The sequence below is a fragment of the Dysidea avara genome, chromosome 14 (assembly GCF_963678975.1).
Source record: "Dysidea avara chromosome 14, odDysAvar1.4, whole genome shotgun sequence".
NCBI classification, from domain to species: Eukaryota; Metazoa; Porifera; class Demospongiae; order Dictyoceratida; family Dysideidae; genus Dysidea; species Dysidea avara.
This window is the reverse complement of record NC_089285.1, coordinates 8,513,366-8,526,593: the sequence shown is the minus strand read 5'-3', so window position 1 is coordinate 8,526,593 and position 13,228 is coordinate 8,513,366. Positions and strand designations below refer to the sequence as shown.

General features: G+C 37.7%; 1 pseudogene; it reads right to left on the bottom strand.

Annotated features, from left to right (window-relative positions):
• Positions 1 to 4,411: 4,411 nt before the first annotated feature.
• LOC136244784 (uncharacterized) lies at positions 4,412 to 5,753 on the bottom strand (annotated as a pseudogene).
• Between the last annotated feature and the right edge of the window lie 7,475 nt (positions 5,754 to 13,228).

Genomic DNA, 13,228 nt, shown 5'->3' with positions numbered 1-13,228 from the left:
TGGAACTTAAGAATTCGGCAGCATCGACTCTACCTTATGGTGTTACTATTGCCAGGCGTTCAACAACGTCCTTGGAAAATGACTTCGGAGACATAGGCTTCTTCTTGGGGGTCTCACCGATGATATCTGCAGACACATCCAGGAGACTACTATCCATGTCTTCGATAATGCTACTTGTGTGGTGGAGAGAGAAAAAAATGTAAATAATAAAATGTTTAATTTTAATGCTGTAGTAAGTTAAGATATGTGTTAAGAGGTGATTGGTAAGAGAGAAGATGGTAGACGGAACTCTGTGACATTGTTCAGAATTCCAGGAGACTCTGACAATAGTATTGTCAATAGTCAGGTAACTAAGAACTTTATACTAGTCACAATGCATTTCTGCTTTTGACAGCTTCCTCAGGTGACATGTTCTTAGATCACAAGAATGAAGAATAGAATGTATGGAGCTGTATGTATAATGTTAAGGTCAGTGGAAATAAATTTATTGCTTACCTTGTCATGTTACCCAAATTTGTTTGTATTTCAGTGGGCTTGGGGAAAGTAGCTAGTCTCTATGATGACTTTAAGTTGGAGAACTGGTAATAAAAAATAAATAAATAAAGTATGTTGAAAGTGTTGAAATAAAAATTATGTTTGTAGAATACCTTGAATTAAGCGGTGACACGATAATTAATTTATTTCAATAAAGCGGGTGGTCCTTGTAGAATGCTAAGAGGGGAAGGAAGTTTACGATAAGATAAAACTCTTATTCACTAAACCTCTTCAAGCGAATACTATGCGTCCCATTCATCTTTGTTGACAGCGAAAAGCGTCAATTTGACGGTAGCATGTGATGGCTTCCCTTCGAAACGGAAATCATCTATTTTTTATAGTGGCTATTTTGATTGCAGTGGTGCTTTTCAAACAGTTCTTGATTTGTACTACTGTTTAATGGATTGAACATAGCTGACAATGAAGCAGAATGGATACTTCACTTTTCAGATGATATTTGATATAGCTAGGACACGTGGTGCCATTTCAGATGCGGTATGCATGGGTTCACCGGTCATAATAATTGTTTACAAAAAAAATGTTAACAATGAAATACAAAAGAAAGTTTTTGGAATTTTCAACTAGAGTAGGGACCATAGCACATCGATAAAAAGTACTGAAACTATTTATAGCCATTAAACCCTCAGCAACACTTAATTTTTCACCTCCCACTGCATAAAATGATCAAGATACTCTAATAGAGCAGTCAAGTAACTACTCTAATACAGCAATCAAAGCTACAGCTTAGTCAGTTCTTTTATCCTAGTATTTACAGTTTAAAGCATTGATTTATATGTATAATTGTTAACTAATAGTAGCCTAAAATCCAATCTCAAAGCTTCTAAATCTCAATATTTTCTGTTGAAATGCCCTTATTTTTCAGCTATACCAACTTTCAGAAACCCCCCTTTAAAAATTCTAAATCTGCCACTGCACAGTAGGGATATAACACTTCTTATTGTTTTACTGTGATTTAATGTAGTGCACTACTCCAACTTGTTTCAGTACTTTTATTGATGTGCTATGGTCCCTACTCTAGTTCAAAATTCCGAATTTTTCTGTGTAATTGTGTGCACTTATGAGTATACAGTGTGGTCATGGCTCCACATATGTTTGTAACAGTAACACATGAGATCTCAATAAGTGGATGTGGCTACCAAAAGGTCGGCTGCAGTAGCACCATCTAGGCCAGACTATTACGCGATAACACATACACTTCCACATTGTTATAGTATGTACAAGTTGAGCTGGATCCTGAAAAACAACCAAAAATTAAAAGCAGATTTTTTCTCAAGATTGAGAGTTAACATTTCAGCCAACCAGATGATTAGTGATGACAACAAAGATGTCAACAACAGAAATGTACAATTTGGCTCTGTTACAAGGTAGGGAAAAGGTGTGATGGACAGTGTACTTTTATGGCTTCCTAATAGGAAACGTATGGTGAAAATTTTGATTGGCCATAAATATTGTGTTGGACATTTGAACAAAAACATTTTGAGTATTTTTAGCAGGTCAAGCAGTACTATAAATGAGCCAAATTTCAAGATCGTGTATAATTGCGTCCATGAGTTATTAAATGTTTTTGAGAATCCACCTCAAAGCATACATACTATAAATTAGGTCGCACGTGATCCAATCCAGGTCAGACCCAGATATTTTATAAAGCGGATGAACCGTACAAATGAAACCCAGTAGACCCAACAACACTGAACTACACCTACAGCCATAGCTACTAGTGGATATTTAATTCCTACTTCATTCAGACAGTCTGTCAATAGTACATCAATGACTGAAGTATATGTCAATTTATAGTACAGCTGCAGGTGTAGACCACCTCCCTCGATATACTTTTTATTCCTATCATCCCTACTCTAATGTGAAATTTCTACACTTCTTTAATTCCCTTTTTTTCAATAGCACAATAATACATGTGGACCATCGCATACTGCATCAAAACAAAAGAATGAGAGTGAACATTGCTGGAATATGGAGTGGTCATTTCACTTAGCTTTTAGCTATTTTCCACACTTCAATACAGTAGATCCGCATCCTGGTTTATCCAAAATTTTGGAAATGACTGTTCTGTTAGAGTATTCAAGTACAAATGTACGTTCTATTAGAGTACTTCAACAACACAGCTCTGTATTACGGACCTCAGTTATCCAAACAATTCAGCTATCTGAACACTTTTACCCTTGGCTAAGGATTTGAATAACCGAGGGTTCACTGTACTGGACTATTTGAAAGTGAAATAGCTATTATTCAGTCAAACAGTATCATACAGTATGGTAGTACTGCTTTTCCAATCAAAATACCACCCAAAAACCAGCCTGAATTTCCTTTCATGACAACTTGGCAGTATTGGTTAGGCACAGCCAAGCCCAAAAATGTCTGAATTCAGACCACTTCCAAAAAGATTCTATGAAATTTTAAAAGATTCTATTTAACAGAATTTTATCCTGACTAAAACTGATGCCTTTAGCCAACCGACAATGGACAAACAATGGATATATAGGTACAGGCTTGATTTCTTTACTGTTCGATGTCGCTTTGTCCCAAGATGAGATGTGCCTTTTTGCCAACCACAGTACATACAACACACGCATCATGAACTTGCCTTTGTCCTCCTTTGTGTTTCAGCTCTTTCGCTGACGCAAGGAGTCGATTTGTGATAGCAAGATGCGGCTTCACTGTGGCTGTGTTTGTATCTCATCCATATTTTCTGTAGTGACTGGATTGATTGCAGAGACACTTCTTGTACTGTTCTTCATTTGTAACGCTATATAACGGACTGAAATATATAGGCGAAAGCAAAGCATAATGACCACCGTTCAATCTCGAGTAGTTGAGACTAGTGAATTGTCTGAATATTTCGTGGTGACTGTGGAGGTGTTCTTTGTGTATAGTGGTGTATAATGGCTGGTAGCAAAGCATAATGGCTACTTCACTTTTGAGTCAGTAATTAATACCTGGGGCGTGCGTTCTCATGAAAACATTAACTCTGGCACCCATCCTTTCTTTTGATGCGGAATGCGTGGGCTCACCAGTCAAAAAGGTAAACAAAACAAGGCACTGAGGATCCATAAACTGGTGGCAAAATGGCATACCCATCACTATTGAGGTTCTACAATTAAAAATAGACAGTAATAGTATGGTTGTGCTCACCCCCACCATACATGGAGGGAGAGCGTCTCACCCTTGCCCCTCTCTATGAAAAGGGGCGGGCGCCGCCATAGTAAAAATCATCTTTCACAGGCTCAGGATGCGTTATTTAACATCATATAATCACAGATTAAACGATAGCTATTAGCAAGATAGGCCAACAGAAACCTCGAGTAATGGCGGGCATTATATGAAAAATTCCGTGACATTCACTCGCAAATATTAAAACCACCAAAACAAATAAACCATATGACCTACCGGGTTTGCTGAAGAATACGATCCCGGGATCGTATAATTCAGGATTGATTTCCGGACTCCTGTAGAATGTGATCCCATAACTTTTTACTGAAGAATACGATCACAAGAGTTTCCTGAAGAATACGATCCTGACGTAGGCATGTGTTCCGCGCGTAATTTTAAATTCATTATTTTCAAAAGCTCCACCAAATTTTGTACGAATGCCCCAGACTTGCAATGATCCTTGTGTCCTACATTATCCTACTTGTATAACTACCATTTTAGCTATAGCTATGGATAATTGATAAAACATAATCATGAGATTTTTAATTACCCCTTTGATAAGTGTACCTATATTTCTTTGATTCATAAATTGATGTTTGATTGATTGAAATGATAGAAATATATAAAAGTTACACAACATACATGTAGTTGCAATCACTGATATGGTAGTCAAATACTTAATTACGGTAAGTCATGGTAGAGGGTATCTTTTGGTGATATGACCAATCATGCTATCATATGCCTCTTTTGCTGTCCTTCCAAATCTCTCCCTTCACATAAATTCATCAAGATACTCCGGGAGATGATCATCACATGTTCCGTGCATCCTCTTCAACTTAGCCAGGGCTCAACCCAGAATATTAACCTAGAGGGGGAGAAGTAAGTCGCTTCGGATTCTAGGGGGGTCTGGGGGCATGCTCCCCCAGGAAAATTTTGAAAATTTAGGTGTAAATATACTCAATTTTGGTGAAATTTTACTGTGATGCCATTGAATATTGACCATTGGATTATACAACTTTGGGATCAATTAAACCTTTCCATTTCTCAAGGCTTTAGGTATAAACCTAGGGGGGGCAATAGCTAACCCAGAGAGGGCCTGTGCCCCCCCCCCCCCGCCCCCCCTAGATTAACCCCTGTTAGCTTTTGCTCTTGACCAGTAGCTCTCTATATGCTGGGTATGAGTCCCTGTAATGGGATCAACAAAGTGTTAACTGATGAATGGGTATAGCCTGTTGCAGATATACGAGAATAAGCTGCCCACTCATCTGAATGTACCGCTGTCCCTGGATGCACGTGTTGTTGTATGACAGGAAGAAGAGTAGCTGCATTTCTTTGAACCACTAATTGCATGTATCCTGTTGCTGGACGAGTTGAAATATCAACAATACCAAACACCCATTTTTCAGTTTGGGGAGATCTTCCTCTATGGTTCTATAAATACAGCAAATATAATATACTGTAAACGATAAGTATCATAGCAAAACCTAACCTTTGGTTATGTTTAAACAATGACTCATCAATTGCAGAGTACAGCCTGGCCCTCCTAGGGTAGTTGGATCTCTTAACAACTTCCAGGAACAGCTAGATATCTCTCAGAAAACTGCAGCAATCAATGATGGTTTTCTGACTGATTCCAGTAGTTTCAATTATCTGCTTTTGTGAAGCATCTGCTGACCACAAAAAAGTGATGTGGAGCCACTTCTGAAGATCCAAATTAGATTTCTCAAAGAACCATGCCGGAGGGTCAACCAGGTGCGACAGCTACTATTAGTGCATCTCCAGCTAAACTGATCCTTTACACTTGGCCGTTTCTTCAGATCCATAGTAGTTCCACAGAGCCTACAGTGCGCCTGACTTGCAAGAATCGGAAGGCATCAACAAGTAACTCTTGACGGTTCAACCAGTGAGTCACATGCAGTTAACTCGGGTGTCCCCCAAGGAACAATCTTAGCCCCTCTATTATTTTTATGTTATATTAATGACCTACCATTATCAATCAATGCCAACATCGGTCTGTATGTTGACGATACCATACTTTATACTGTTATTCGCTCTACATCCGACTGTTTATCACTTCAAAATGATCTCAACTCCTTATCACAATGGGGCACTAGATCTGGTATGTTTTTGAATCCTGATAAAAGTGTATTCATGAGAATCACTCGTAAACACAATCCGATCACGTACAACTACACCATTAATGACATCTCTATCCAAGAAGTTTCATCTACTAAATATTTAGGAGTTACAATCACCAATGACTTGTCTTGGTCCACACACATTACTAACATCACATCCAAAGCTCTATCAGTCAAAGCATTCCTACAGAGAAATCTTAAGTCCTGCCCAACTCAAATCAAATTGAAATGTTATAATGCCATGATAAGACCAATCTTAGAATACGCCAATCCTGTCTGGTCCCCTCACATCAGAAGAGAGGCAATCTGCCAGATTCATTATGGCTGACTTCTCGCGTTTCAGCTGCGTAACTAACATGCTCATTGACCTTAACATTCCCAGCTTAGAACACCACAGACAAGTATCTAGTATCACCCTCCTCTACAAAATTGTTCATAACCTCATTGATATATCTCCAGTTGATTTAATCCCTGTCACTTCTAACACCAGAGGACATGATCAAAGATTTCATCATATCTATGCAAGGACCAATCAGTACAGTAATTCATTCTTCCCTAGATCAATTAGACTGTGGAATTCACTCCCACCTGACCTAATCCAACAACAATCATTACAAATTTTTAAGTACCAATTAACTGACCAATCAGTAATCCCATAATCAATCATATTGTAAAACATTTTGTATGCATGTTTCATATGTGCGTTAATCCTCAAACTGAGGCTGCACATTTTTGGAAAATAAAAAAATAAAAATAATGAAGCCACTGACGTGCATAATACATCAGACATTCTTCGTAGTTTCCAAATATTAATGGCCCGAGCTCATCCATAGTTGTTGCAAGGAAGCAATAGTTGTGTAGCTGACAATTAAGCTTTAAATTTATACAGTGCCATTTCGGATGACATAGCACACATTTCGGATGATGTAGGACACAAGGATCAATGCAAGTCTGGGGCATTCGTACAAAATTTGGTGGAGCTATCGAAAATAATGAATTTAAAATTACGCGCAAAAGCGCGCAGAACGCATGCCTATGTCAGGATCGTATTCTTCAGGAAACTCTTGGGATCGTATTCTTCAGTAAAAAGTTATGGGATCACATTCTACAGGAGTCCGGAAATCAATCCTGAATTATACGATCCCGGGATCGTATTCTTCAGCAAACCCGACCTACCTTTCAACTTATCAGTGTATTTTTCTGGTCTTTAAACACAGCGTCAGCATCCTTCCACTCCTTAACTTTTCCAACTTAAAAAATAGAAAATTGGAATTCACGAATTCCAATAACCTAAATCCCAATGCCCTACACGGACCATGCACCACCACTACTGGGGATGACCAGGGGCTAGCACTAGGTCTGATTATGTCATTCTCCAACATGTGTTGCACTGGTTGTCGCCTTACCAAATGTTGTGCTGGTTCCTGGTAGTTGATTAGCCTCAAATCCTGCCATCTTTTTGGTCATTGATTCTACTAGAGCCTGAAGCTTCTGAGAATCTCCATTGTCAGGCTGGGGATGTTGTTTATAAACACTGACCTCTTTTGGCTCCTCTGGCACCGACACAAAGTTTAATGCATGTTTAATGCTTGTGGCATCAATAATGGCTTGTTCCAAAAATGTTGGTTTACTTATCAGTAACAGTTGGTGGCATATGGCTATTTAAAAACTGTTATAAGAGGATAAGCCTCATCAGGGTAGGATTCTTTGAACAGCTTCTTGATATCAGTGCATAATCTCTTACAGCTTCACCTGCACCTTGATGATGGTTCATACACGCTTGTCCTGAGGTTAATGGGTCACACACGATTTCAGTGCCTTCTTTATATTGTCCAAATTACCACGAAGAAGGGTTGGGTTGGTAGAATTAGTTTTTGCTTAGCCTCATCCCATTCCTTGGCAGCTATGACCAATTCAAATCTGATCCAGGAATGCGGAGCTCTCAACTGGTGGAAATCAACTTTGAGTGAGAACATTTTAAAATCTCAGTACATTCTTTTTTTAGTATAGATTTTGTCTAGGAGATTGACCATTGTATGATCGGTATTTTTTCTCAGCTTTCTCTGCTTTAGCTTTATGAGCTTGCACATTAGGATAAGAAATATCATTTTGTTCACTTTCTGTCTCTAGTGAAAATTGAATTTTAGGCAATGCAATCTTCTTAACAAACCAAGGAGTCCAAAGTTTATAATTGTTGAAAATGTACTACCATATTGTCTTGAATTACGGCCCTGGTGTTTATTTCTTTCAAGCAACTTTTTACCTCAGCTACTGAACAAGACTGGCGACTATACGAGACTGGCATTTATATACCTGATCCGGCAGCATTCATGAGTCAACTTCATGCCTTGGTGTTGTACTTTCCTTGATGTTTCCCTCAGCATATTTCACAGATTCAAGCTTACAAGAAACTCTATAAAACATTTTTCACCTCATCATTTATAACACCTTAATTGTTAAAAATAATGACTACACTAGACGTTTATTTGAGACCTGGCGTTTATTTTTGTTATGATACTGTACACCCCCGGCAACTAAATGGGACCAGGCATTTATGCAATACCGGCTGTAATTCGAGGCAATACGGGACTCATACTGTGCATCATCCTAAACAGTTTCTCACAAGACTGGGAGCCATGCAGCCATGGCAAAAATTGATGATCTTTGCCACATGCAGATTGTATTAATGAAATAATTGAGTGAGCATTTAGTTCCACACAGTAACAACAAGATGAAGTTACTGTCAATAGTGAATTCATCTTTTTGAAACAACCATTAGTGCCAGAATCTAAGAAAGAAAGTACCATACCATGCATACCATGCTTTATAAACTCGCAAGAAAGTCTCATCTATGTAACTATCGACAATCCAACGTAAAACAGTGAGGTATAGATGAGTTCTTTTTGCATCAGGGATCTCATTATTACTGAACTGCTAGTGATTCTCATTACTGCTTCCAAGTTTTGTTTGTCTTTGTGGTCAATGTCAGAGATTCGCATTTAAAAAAAACTTTATGATACAACCTCATCACTTTAAACAAACAGCATAAGTACAGCAATGTGTGTATACAGTATATAAGTGTCATTAATGGTAGCAGTGTTGGAGACATTTCGGCGCACCATCCTGTGGCATGGCTCTGTAGTAGTAAATTGGCAGGTAGAGTGTCCCATATTGTTGAAATTGCACCATGCCAACTTCTGCGGAAACTATCCAAAGATTTGAATGCAATAGGATTGTTCAGTCTAAGTCCCTGGGCAGGATCTGATAAATCGGTTAGATGGGATGATCTTCTAGTGACAGTTGTAACAAATTAAGGAAGAAGCGACTATAAATTACCACGACCCTCACCATCCAACAAACGACACGTGAGAGCAATTGCTACAGCATACCGGCATGATTCCAGGGATCAAAAGGTACAATGACAGATACCGGCATTCCATGTTGATCTTTAAAAAAAATTTGGATTACCATTCTCAAACTATGAATACCAACCAAGTAATGACCAATTGGCAAAATGCAAGATGGTTTTGTAACTTTACAGCTATGTGGATGGGATCTTGAATATATGCTAGAATGGTTGGATGTTGTACTTTAAACCAAGACTTCCATCTTTGGGAATAGTCTATTGCTACTAGTAATGATGATGGAGATATCTTAGCAGTGCTTTATCAAATGACTGTAGTAACTGGCATGAGCTTTTCATTTGCTCTCAACGCTCTGCTGTCACCATCTGCACCAAAACTCACAATTGTAATGCCACGATGTTTGCACTCTAAATATATATATGTGACCGGATTTGCGAAAAGGTACCTTTTTCACACACAAACTTTGACCCATTTTTTGAACTTTGAAACTTCATAACGTTTGTATCATAGCATACAATTGCCTGAACTTTTCCATGGGTGTAGCTACAGTATTTGGCTGCATTTTGATACTAAGAGCAGGTTAATCAGTATAAGGAGTCAAGTGTTACATCATTTTGTTTGCTGGTATGTAAAATGTGTGGAAAAGGTACCTTTTCGCAAATCCGGTCACATATATATATATACTTCCATCGCTTAAGGACATCCTCCGCAGGTCTGTTCCAAGACAAGCAAGGCAAAAGGCAGGTACACGCAACAACAGAGCTTGGGCCATATAAACATATGCAAACTTAGCTACTTCATTTTCTTTGACATTGTTTCTTCATTCATGTGATTGTATTCCGATCGTATAATTCTATGAACTCTATGAAAGCATGGTAATATGTTTTCATGGAGAAAATTGTAAGCTCTTGGACCTGCATATTTGAGAAGTGAAGTTGAAAGCTTTTGATATCATGGGCATTGTTTTTTATATACGTTCTCCAGCAATCGTTTCAGCAGACAACTAACCTCTAATTCAGGATAGCTGATTGCTAGTCTCTCTTTGTGCAAGTTGAAGCCTTATTAATAATCTCACTACATTCTAAATTATCGCATATCAGCTAGTGTTGTGTTAGGTAACTAAAACTAAAAGTATAAGGCTTTTACTTTTAGTACTTTAGTTATTCTGATTTGTCAAGGCTAAAACTAAACTAAAAGTGCCTCAATTTTTATGCAGAAACTTATACTAAAACTAAAATATCATTTAATGTTTACAAATAACTGAAACCAAAAGTACTCGCCAAGCATACAAATAATTAAAACTGAAAGTACTTACCACACAACATTTATAAAAGTTGTTAATTCTTTAAAACTAAAAGTACCTTGCTATATTGTAGTAACTAATTATTCACTATACACATACTATCTGCCAGTGTATATAAAAGTAACTAAGAGTGTTTTGCTATAAAGATATTTCATAATCATCACAATGGATTAAAAAGTTACTACTGCGACGATGTCAAGCAGGATGTAGCTAACTTAAACTACCACAGAGTTTAATAAGAGCTCTTTTAAAATTAGTGAAATTATGTACACTTGTTCTTTGAAAAAAAATCATGCAGGTAAGCTGCTGCATTCATTAACATTGCATAACTAAACATGATGGGTTGCATCAAATTATTGAAGGGTGGTATGCACTGACTGCTAAATCGGTCTTCATATTTACTACAATTGTTTTGGCACTTGGAACAGCAAATCATTTTGATTTTGATACCTTAGTACATTCTGTTGATCTTTTGCTTACCATATCTATCTTGGCACCTTAATTGTCACAGTGTGTATCTTGTATTTTCAGAAATATTTAGAATGTGTTTTGCTGCAACAAACAAGCAAACTTAGGTGTGTAATTTATATCACTCATCCTCCGCCAGGGTGTGTGTATATTTGGGCCACTCAATAATATAATGGGTCATTCCATACCAGTTCAGCAAAAAAAAAATCCTGAGCCTTTCCAATTTTTATTAAAATTGGCACAAATGTTGATGGTATTAAGAATCATTGTACCAAATTCTGGCTCATTCCATCAACTACCCTTTAAGTTATGACTGCTTATTTATTTTGGAATATTTTTACACGTCTTAACAAAAATGCTCATATGTGACTGGATTTTGGAAAAACGATCCAAATCGCACATTAGAAGTTTCGAGATAAACGGTTTTAAAGAATTCAAGCCAGCATAACTCTCCAAGGATAGCAAGCACGTGTATGAAATTTATACTCAAGATGCATCAATCTGTTACCTTTCAGACCACTTCCAGTACTTGTACCTGCTTGTAGAGTTTCCCGCCACATAAGATAGCTGTTGGACGAGCAAGGTAGTATCACGAGTGCTCACAAAGGGGTGGTGGGGTGGGCAAGGGTTAGACCTCAAAATGGAGACAGACCACGATTGGAGTCTAGAGACGAGATTACAGGGCTGTGCTGGCTCCTTAGTGGTTGATATGTACCAAAATCCACAGAAAAAACGTCTGGCCTACATTATCAGGCTGTCCACCAGTAAACCACTGATTCTTACCAAGCCAGGTCATTCAGAAGGCCTAAAACCGCCATTCGAGCTCTACACACTTCCCAGAAAAGACATCTGTAGAAACCAGCCGGGTTAGACCTCAAAATGGAGACAGACCACGATTGGAGTCCAGAGACGAGATTACAGGGCTCTGCTGGCTCCTTAGTGGTTGATATGTAGCAAAATCCACAGAAAAATGTCTGGCCTACATTATCAGGCTGTCCACCAGTAAACCACTGATTCTTACCAAGCCAGGTCATTCAGAAGGCCTAAAACCACCATTCGAGCTCTACACACCCTCCAGAAAAGACGTCTGTAGAAACCAGCCTGGAGTAGCTTGAGTGGTACTGAGTGTCAAAACTACTAGTAGGATAGTGTAGCTATCCACTGGTGGTGTTGGTTTGATTTTGCCTGATGTGCGATTTGGATCGGTTTTGTAAAATCTGGCCACATATCATTTTTTGTAATCAACGTAGGCACATTCTGTTTGTTTTATTGAAATGTACATTAAATTGTCGTTCAAATGATATATAGGTTGTTATGACTGAACCAAGGTAAAGGTTAAACCACAAAAAAATGACCTTTTCCTTTGATCTCAATTATTTAGAAAAAGGATACTTCAATTAGTTTAATTTTTTGTTTACGTTATTTAAACATACATTGCAAAACACCTTGAGTTTGAACTTGGGATGGCCACTACTTCATGAGAAAACACATGCTCTAGTATAATATATTCATGTGTTGGTGCTTCAGCCATAAACGTTAAATGTAACTTCCTTAATTACTTCTTAAGCACAAGTTTGAGAAATGCTATACACTGTATAGTACAAAATAGAACTACTGTGTTTAATTGTATGTGCAAGAATATTTAGTAAAGCTTGGGAGGTTGATAGCCACTTGAAGAGTCTGATAATATTAGGCATAGGACATTTGCATATATACAGCACATTATGAAATACAGATGTACATATATACAGCTACTAGGTAATAAACACCATTAGATGACTTATGTATTAACAAATATGTTTACCATAAAATCTTTAATATTAGGTTTATAATGATTACTTAATGGTGAGCTATGAAAGACAAAGACTGTAGTTATCTTTCATGTCCCTTTTGAAGCAGATGATATGAGGTTGTAAAAACAGCCACTCACCATAAATATTATTTTTAATAGCTAGTGATTACTTGAAGGTGGGTTATAAAATTAACGGAAAGACAAAGACTGTAGTTATCTTTCATGTTCCTTTGAAGCAGATGATATGAGGTGGTAAAAACAGCCAGTTACCATAAATATTATTTTAATAGCTAGTGATTACTTGAAGGTGGGTTATAAAATTAAGGCAAACACCTTCATGTTCCTTTTGAAGATGATGAGTACAGCCAATCACCACAAAGAATAATTACTTGAAGGTGGGCCATAAAATTAAGACAAACACCATAGTTATCTTTCATGTTCC